At 32.3% G+C, this 9,415-nt stretch overlaps 1 pseudogene; it reads right to left on the bottom strand.

Annotated features, from left to right (window-relative positions):
- Positions 1–8,868: 8,868 nt before the first annotated feature.
- Positions 8,869–8,940, bottom strand: LOC114805122 (small nucleolar RNA U3; annotated as a pseudogene).
- Positions 8,941–9,415: the final 475 nt, after the last annotated feature.

Here is a 9,415-nt window from a genome sequence, read left to right as displayed (position 1 = left end):
CGCTATGGTGCGCCGAAACCTTTCCACGCTTATTAATTGTTTTACATGCACAATCCGTTTTTATAGCATTTGTGAATGTGAGACAAGCCAAGTCATTCGGAGTTCAAGTATTACTTCATTATAACGGCACAAAAACACTTACACAACTGCGAAATACATATACATATGTATACGTTCACATGCCGAGCTGTGACAATTTGTTACACAGCGGCACTATGCATTCACCACTCAGCATCACTGATTGTATGGATTAATATGCCCTGTGTGCCCCCAATTGCGACACTTGACAGCCATTCGTTGAGCGTTTCTTTTGACATTTTTTTCTCATCGTGATGTCGCCTATTTGTTCGTAACACTGCTGGATGCTGCACATACACACATTTTTTTGTGGTTTATTTTCGACACTATTTTTGATTTTGCTGATTCCTCAGATTGCCACATCCTTATCACAGCAATGTACATTCTAGTGCAGCTTTTTGGTCGCAGTCTGTTGGTCGCTGCAGTCAACAATAAGAATAAAATTCGAGGTCAACAAATGTCAACTTTAAAGTGAGATTAAACAAAAACCAGTCAAAATTGGGTATCAAAGCAAAGCGGTATAAGAATGCATTTTATTCTTCTAGATTATTTTGTTACAAAAAAAAAAGTTGCAAACAGTGAAGAATGGAAAAAAGAACAATGGTAAGGCGGGAGGAGATTTAGCTATAGAAGAATAGAGATAGAAACCAAATGTGTCTCGAACAGTAAATTTCCAACACTTTTCTATTAAACTTCATATTCATTGCAGAGAAATTAGAGAAAAATAATTGCGAATGCGAATAATTGGGAGTGTTGCGTAGATTGATCACATGCCTTCATTTGCTGGTTTATTTGTGTATTTATCTAAATTGTTGAGTCGTGCTGCCTAACGCTTTCCTTGTTAAGGAACTTATAAACATATACAAATAACTGAAGCTGTGTAAGAAAAGAGCTTTGAAGTAAAACGTCGTTATGTATAGTAGTGAACCTGTTTAACAGTGTTACGACTATATGTATGTCAGCTCTCAAATAAAACAGAATAAGGTAACTGAAATGAAAAATTGTATTTAACAAAAAATACAAAATATCAATTAAGATAGTATGTATATATTACAAGTATTATATATGTATATACATATAAATTATACTCTCATAAAATTTGGCAAAATTTAATATTTGTGTGAGAGAAAAACTTTATGAATATGGACACGTTTCTTTGGCAGGGGATACCATAGAGTTATAGTCAAGAAATATTCCGCTTGATAACTTTCAATACTTGCTTATATCACACAAACCAGACTGAAATTGATAGTAAGTATCGAGCTGGTTGTTCATCAAAGTCTAATTTGGGCGTATATACAATACACTTAGAGTTAATTCTCTATACGAGGGCTGCTATATATATTTCTGGCCTAATAATGAAAATAGGAATATATATCAACGAAAATGGTTTTATTGTTTTTCAAAATATTCTCCATCAAGATTTATACACTTTTGCATGCGCTCAAACCAATTTTCGAAGCACTTTTTTTGAGCCTTTTTTTGAGCGATTGTCAAATTGTGCGGCATCCAACGAGAACAAACCTTTTTTACGGCCAGGTGTTCATGCAATATCGAATGTATGTTGGTGAGAGAAATGCATAGGCATGACTCTATCGGAAGGTATGTTACATGACGGTCTTGCATTATCAGTTCACGTACGGCATCGATGTTTTCTGCCACAACGGCTTGAGCGAGCGTCGGCCATGATTGAATTCGTTGAACCAGTTTTTCACAGTGCTATAGGATTGTGCTTCATAGCCATACAAAGATTTTAGTTCATGGATTCACTCTTGTCGCGATAATCCACGTCGAAAGTTGTGAAAAATGATCGCACGAAAATGTTCACGAGTTAATTCCATTTTTTGGCCGAGATGATTTTTTTAATTCCCTGTAAATAAAACAATTCACGATTAAATGACAAAACGTTCTGAGTGATGTTATGCTAAAAAATGTCAAACTTTCCACTGGAAATGTCAGATTGCACCTGGCAACACTTAGTGTTGCCTAGGCCAGAAATATATATAGCAGCCCTCGTATATGTGCAGGAAATATTAAATGGAAATAAGATCTATAGAAGACGTCATGTGAGTTAATTAATAACATATTAAAAACTGACATAACGAAAAATCCTTTACACAATATTGTACAGTTTTAGGAAAGGTCTAAGCTAACAAATCGCGCCACCGCAAAAAATTTACACCCTTTTTCCGTTTCATTTGATTTTTCACATTTTTGTGTTTAAGAGAGATTGTGGATATCCAAAGCCGGGTTTTTAGAAAATTATGTTGGGCAGATCGTAGTTGATATTTTCTGAAGTGGAGGAGAAACCCATGCGTCACAATTATTGGTGGATATAAATTAGAAGTTATTTCGTATAAAAATGCATCTGGCATGCATATGTACATTCAAGCATTTGTAATCTTTTTTTTTCAAGATTTTAAAACAATGCAGTCTGCCACTTACTCAACTTAAGGATTAGTCATACTCATAACCTTCTAGTATTCCTTTTTTTTCAAAAATCCTAATCAATGCTTTTAAAGACTTCATTTTAAGGCTATTTATTTAAATACTAAATGTGTTAAATACTACTAGTGGCAGCGCATTTGCTGCAAATTAAATGCGACAAGGTATTATAACTCAAATGCTGAGGCACCCTCATCAAAATGTACACTTCAACGCACATATTTGCTTATACCTCTAGCTTAGAAAATATGTTAACACTCTTCTGCGTGTTTGTGTCTCAAATATTTATATGCACGCATGCCGTTCCTTGTGAATTTCTATCATGACTTATTGTTTACGATAGCAGAGAAATTGCTTGAGAACTCATTCATCAAATTATAAAATAATAGCAGAATCAAGTTGACAAGCAGTCGGATACCCATGTTCATATGATAAGCAATTTAAGCAAATAAAGTGGATATGGATATGGAATGAACGATTCCAACGGCATGTTGAAGCACGGTGATCAGATGAGTGACTTCGGGCATTGTTTATTCACATTATTCCTTATTAAGAGATAAAATACAATAGTTGCAGAATAGATCTCAAGTGATGATTTCAAATTCACTATGTAGACGATTTTCTCAAATCACCTGTAATTTAATTTAAATTAAATGTCAAAGTAACAAGCGACTCTCGTGGCAATTTCAACAATTTACATAAACTACCTGCTAGCCTTTACCTCAACCTCATACTTTGTTTTTTTTTTTTAACTCTTCGAGACAACACGTTAACATTTAATATAGCTATTGATGTTTGTGGTTAAGTTAAGACAATTTGCGGCCAGGTCGAAAACAGAACTCGTCAAATAGCTCGCCAGAAACTTTTTAGTACTCAAATCCCAATTACAAGGCAGACAAAATGTTTAGAAGCAGAGCAATGGAAATTGTGAAGTAAATTCAAACTCTCTCCGCTAATTGTTTTACAAACGGAAAAGATCCGCTAACAAGAGCAATTAAATAGGAAAGCATCACTAAGCCAAAGGGATTTTTTTATACTACTCAGCTAGAATGACGCTTATCAAGGGTATTCTGTTGTCTTTATGCAAAGTTAGCCATTTTTTTTAAATATATATTTTTTTTTTAGTTTTTCTATGCCTTGATTTGCATATTTAAGTTTTTTCTAGATATTTATTGATTTAAAAAATGCAAGAGCTATATCTGTTTATTCAACTGCTCGCGGTCGCACACATTCGTTGTTTAAGACCCTGTTGGGAATCAGTCATCCTCATCATTTTGATTTATATCACCCTATTTCTAACTCTTTAAGTTCTAAGTGACACAAATTACCGTTGTATGAAAAAAATACTCTGTTCAATATGTTGCGAGAGTACAAAAACTATCTATAGAAGTGTGCTTGTCTGATCAGTAATTATATACTTTGATAAAGACTATTTTTCTTTTGCATAGATAATAGATTTCTCCAACAATCAAAGGGACCAGATACTAAATTTCAGAAAAATTGCCCTTGTTTAAGTTTGAATTCAGCGTTGCATTGCGGACTAAATTTCATTAGTTTATGCGGAACTAAATACCACTCACAAGTCATTTAAATGGCCATTTCAACTTTTGGCTTTTGTATCCTCGTGAATTTATGTATATATTTATTCAAGAAAATATGGAGTACTTTTTGTGGTGGATATAGTAACCTGCAGTGCCGTAAATTTGTGTGGTCATTCCTCGTTGACTCACACAAATCAGAAAATGTGTACACATAAATATCTAAACACAAGAGAATGTGCTCTTAGGACCAATAAAACTGTTGAACAACAGTCGACACTTTCTCGCTGAGTGTCCTCATGGCGCTGTGACCTCTTCATACATACATTCGCACCATCACACTTCTGTGGTTTGTGCTCCCACAATTTGTAATTGGGTTGTTTGACTTTTTGCTCTTATGCTTACGAATTCATTTTGTTACTCATATTTAATGGGTTTTTAGCACTTTTTTTGCTTTGTTATGCCAACGGATGGTTGAGATTGGGAAATGGCCATGTGAATTAAGTGTTGAATGAAATTAAGTTGTAGTACATTCCAGTTTATTTAGTGTGTCCGTTTGCTGGGACTGCTAGTTTAATTACAATTTATTATATGGTAAAGTTATTCTTTTGGTTTAAAATTTTAGACCATTACCAGAATTACTTTAATATTGAAGGGTTCATAAATAACTTTTTCTACATTAAAAGAGGGAGATCATATAAATAGTATATTCTGGGAAAATTATAGACTTTTAATTAATTAGTTACTACTACTATCACCTAAAATATTCATAAGATTTTTCAAATTTTCCGAGGCTGAGTAGCAAGTCCATGAACTACCGACTAATGGTGCCGAAAAATCTTTGTGTGGTTGCCGAATGTTTAAATATGAATGAAATTAGCGACGTAAATAATTAAGTATGCTAGCTCTATATTGACGTCATAGCAGTCCAGAAATGGCTAGCAACAACTACGAATAAACTAATCTCGCACAGTGGAAAAGTAACTTCGTAGGAGTTCATAAAGGCGCTGATTAATTATATTAAGTAAAAACTGTTCAAGCACTATATAGTTACATATATGAGTATGTGACTGCAGATCCTCCAAATTGAAGACCAAGTCAAAATGTTGAAGCCGAAAATCACTAACTTCCTCAAGACCTGTGTGAGCGACAAATCGAAAAACTTTTCAAATTCAACCCTCCCGGATGACAACTTTTGCGGAAAGTCATGAATGCAGATCATGTTCATATGCAGGTGTTGAAATTAATGTGTACATGTGAGTATGTTTATACATATATGAGTAGTGTATTATCCGAACAGATTTTTGGACATTGACAAATGTAGACATCAACAGAAGACTTTTGTTGAGGTGTCCTTTGCCAGAAAAAAGAAACCATGTACAATTCAGTAAGTTCGTGCCAGTGTGTTAGAATTAGTATTAGTTAGTAATGTTGTAGAGCTTTCTCTGTACCGTCTGCTACAGTAGTCCAGTGTTAGCCTCCACGAAACTCAATCAAAGTAAAATTGGTGATATATTTTGGTTTTCAACTTTTTTATTATAAGCGGAGTTTTATCGGTATAAACCAGTGATAAAATTGTACAATTCATCGAAATTTTTCCGTAGATTTTTTGTTTTTAGATGCTGTATATTTAATACTAGAGAAATGAAAGAACTGCTTTGTTATTCTAGAAAAATTCCTCAGTTTAAATGTACATTTTCGGATTCTGTTAAAGAATTAGGTTGCACATAATCTAATTTAAAGTAGATTCATTTCATTTGAAAAGCCCTAAGTGCGTTGAATAGCTACTTCTTCAGTCACACTGTGACAGCAACAATAACATTTGTCTATAAAATATTGCAAAATCACTGCTTGAGTTGGTGTGTGTGTGTGAAATGCTTGTAGCGGTACTTTGGCCAGCAAGTGATAAGAGTTTTGATGTGAGTGGCGATTATTGAAAATACACCAGAGTGACTTGATGACTGGTAGCGATTTTTCAATTTACCTCAATGAGAGGCTAAAATTCCATTTTCCTTTGTACAACTCAGCACATAAAATTTGAATTTTTTTGCAGATGGTTTCGTGTTTGTTTTTGTTAATGCTTAGCCTTAATTTTCCTTTTCATTTTATATTCGCATATATGACTTTTAAATATAGAATAAATTCTAAGAATAAATTAATTAAGCCTTTTCGACGAAAAATTAATCGAAAATTCACTTCTGCGTATGTAAACACATTACGTATACCCACGGCGTATGAGTAATATTTTCTATGGCGAAGGCAAATCAGCAGTCAAGGCGTGAGAATTACAATGATTTTGAAATAATTACTAGAAATTCGGAAAAAAAAGATGTGCATGCACACGTGTTCTCAATTTGCATATACATATTTTCATATAAACATATATATTTTATCTGTATAGTACAATATATTCAAAAAGTTTAACATATGCGCTTTTTCAAGCATATTTCATGAAAAGTTCTGTGCTGGGAAATAATGTGCTTGCATATTTGTATACGTGTATGTTAAATATATTTAATTTAGAAAAAATATACAAATTCTGTTGTAAAATCTTTCATTGGCAATTGAGCAAAATTATTTAAATGTTAATTTCATTTGTGATTACAAGTTTTTCTCAACCAGTGGGGTAAAATATGTATTCTTTGCTACTGTACTAAAATTTTATTACTTCATTCGCCTTAAATTATCTTCAAAATTTAAGTTCCTTTGAACCTCACATTGGAGTTATGGAGGGTTTTATATAGTTTATTAGCCAGTATATACTCTACTGAAACATTTCAAACTTAAGTTCTATTTAATATAACTCTATATCGAGTATAAGTGTGCATTTAATCTTAACCACAACCAAATATTAGTTATGTAATAAACAGTATTAGGGTATTTGTATTCTTAATTTCTTCAGCAAGCGTCAAGCAAACACAAATTCAAAACCTTTTTTAGAATGAACCAACTTACGCATAAGAATGTCAAAAGAAAGTCTGCCTGCTGCCTGTTGGCTGTTCGTTTGTTTACAGTGGTTTTGTCGCTTTCGCTAGTGGTTATTGTTATTCTCGTTGTTGCTTTTGTTGCAATCATAAACAATGAAATGATTGCCAACGGGTGAAATCTCTTTAATAACGCGTCAGTAAGCAACGAGATATCACAAACACATGCATACATACCAATAGCTATCATTATTATAAGAAGCCCTTCACCATGTTTATGACACTTTGTGTTTGACCACAACTAGGTTTGTTTATACGTTTAATAATTTGAGTGTCATAGTTTTTGAATGTAGTTTAAACCAATGCGTGTCAAGATAATAAGGATAGATCCGTTATTGTAACCGTAAATATTTACTAATTAGTTCCATTTATATTTCCAAATTTTGAAGAATAACTAAATTTAATTTATTACTAAAATTGGAAGAAAGTTGATGTTTTTTTAGAAGTAATTTTCATTTCAACCGTAATAATATCATGTTACCAATTAATATATTTTTAAATTAATTGTCAACAATATTTCTTCTGTCACAAAAGACTCTTCAAACGGTCTCACATTTCTTCGAAAAAATTGACACATTAATATGAAAATAGGTATGTTGTCTGACGAAGTAGTAATTGTCAGCTAATTAAAGTGATTTCATTTTCCTTTGAGCGGAAATGAGTATATGCGACCGGAATAAATTAACGTTCATGGACACAATTAATGAGAGGGCGAAATTAATTTTTTACATATACAAGGCTGTCATTGTGTGAACGCTTGAAGTAATAACAAAAACATCAACAAAACTATGTGCTGTATACGTAATTAAGACAACTATCAGATTTTTCAGAACTCAATGACGACCTAAAGAAAATGCTACAATTAAATGATATTTGTACCATTTATGCTTATTTAATGTTGCAGTTTTACCTTTTACCGAGGGTCAATTATTTTCATATATGCACTTCACAACGATTTCCATTAAAACGTTGATTATCAAATACAGATTCATGATTACAATACAAATATATATAAATAAATAATATTACAAGTATAATGGAACAATGAAATCAATTTCCTTTACATGCAAGTATCACCCTACAGTTAGAAAATAATTGTTTTGATTAACTTATTAAATGAAATGAAAACCACAAAAGTCAACTGAGCTGCCACAATTAAAAGCATAATTTAAAATTTAATTTAAATTGTTCACCTTGTCCATTGCCATTATTTGCAATCGTAATTAAGTACTTAAGTCATTATATGATATTGCATGTATATATGTATATACTTATAAATAAATACTAATTTGTATTGAGAAAACTATGAAAGAGTGTATGAAAACCATCTACACATTCAAACATTTTAGTATGCGTAGTATGCATGCGTTTACTTGTCCATCTCTCGGTTATTTAAACTTGATGAAATATTTGTTCCTATAGATCCATTATTAGTGCTTAATTTTAAGATTAGTATAGAGATAGATATATCATATGCTTAAATTTTACAAAAATAAAATGAATGAATGTTAGTAAAATGTTATTACGCATATTCAGAATTGAATTAGAAAACAAGCAATAAAAATAGAGTTTAAAAATAAAAAAAATATATTTAACATCTCAAATAAATTAAGTCGTGAAATGGTGTGCTAAGAATCGCATTTATTTTATTGATTTCTTTCTAAATAATTTATAGAATCTTTCTAAATAATTATAGAATACGCGTGGAAGAAGTTATACTTCTAAGTAAGTAAGTAAAGTACTTCCTGATCAATATCCTCAGGAAGTGCGGTTCTTGCTTGAACCACAGGCGATCACATATCGAGCAAGCGAATCCAAAACTATTATTATATAAAACACGAATTAATTAGTAAATAAACACTGACTACAGAAATGATCCTGTGAAGTATAGTCTTAACTTTTCAACGGCTAATGCAGAGTATTTCAACCAAAAGTCACACAAAATGGTTGAGAATTCGCAGAAATTAAACAGAAACGAAAGAAATGGACAAGCATACAATCATACATATGCGTATACATGTGAATATGTCACCAACCAAAAATTTAAACATTGTTCTACAAAAACAAGAATTGCTCAAATAGCATAAGCATGGCAAGTGCTTTAAGTTCTTTGCTTTACTTTCATTCACTCTCTCTCTCTCACTCGCGTTAATTGCTCAACGCTATTCCCTCTCCACTGAAGCGTTAAACAATTATCGCAACCTTTTCCGAAGTCGTATAAGAAGTATAACTTCAAACAAGACAAGGGCTAAGTTCGGGTGTAACCGAACATTTTATACTCTCGCAATTTCTTTATTTAACTTTATTTATATTATATAATACACAATGACCCACATTTTCGTCATATATATTGTATAAAGTCCATTGAAA

This window comes from Zeugodacus cucurbitae, chromosome 6 (genome assembly GCF_028554725.1).
Source record: "Zeugodacus cucurbitae isolate PBARC_wt_2022May chromosome 6, idZeuCucr1.2, whole genome shotgun sequence".
NCBI classification, from domain to species: domain Eukaryota; kingdom Metazoa; phylum Arthropoda; class Insecta; order Diptera; family Tephritidae; genus Zeugodacus; species Zeugodacus cucurbitae.
This window is presented reverse-complemented; position numbering and strand designations above follow the sequence as displayed.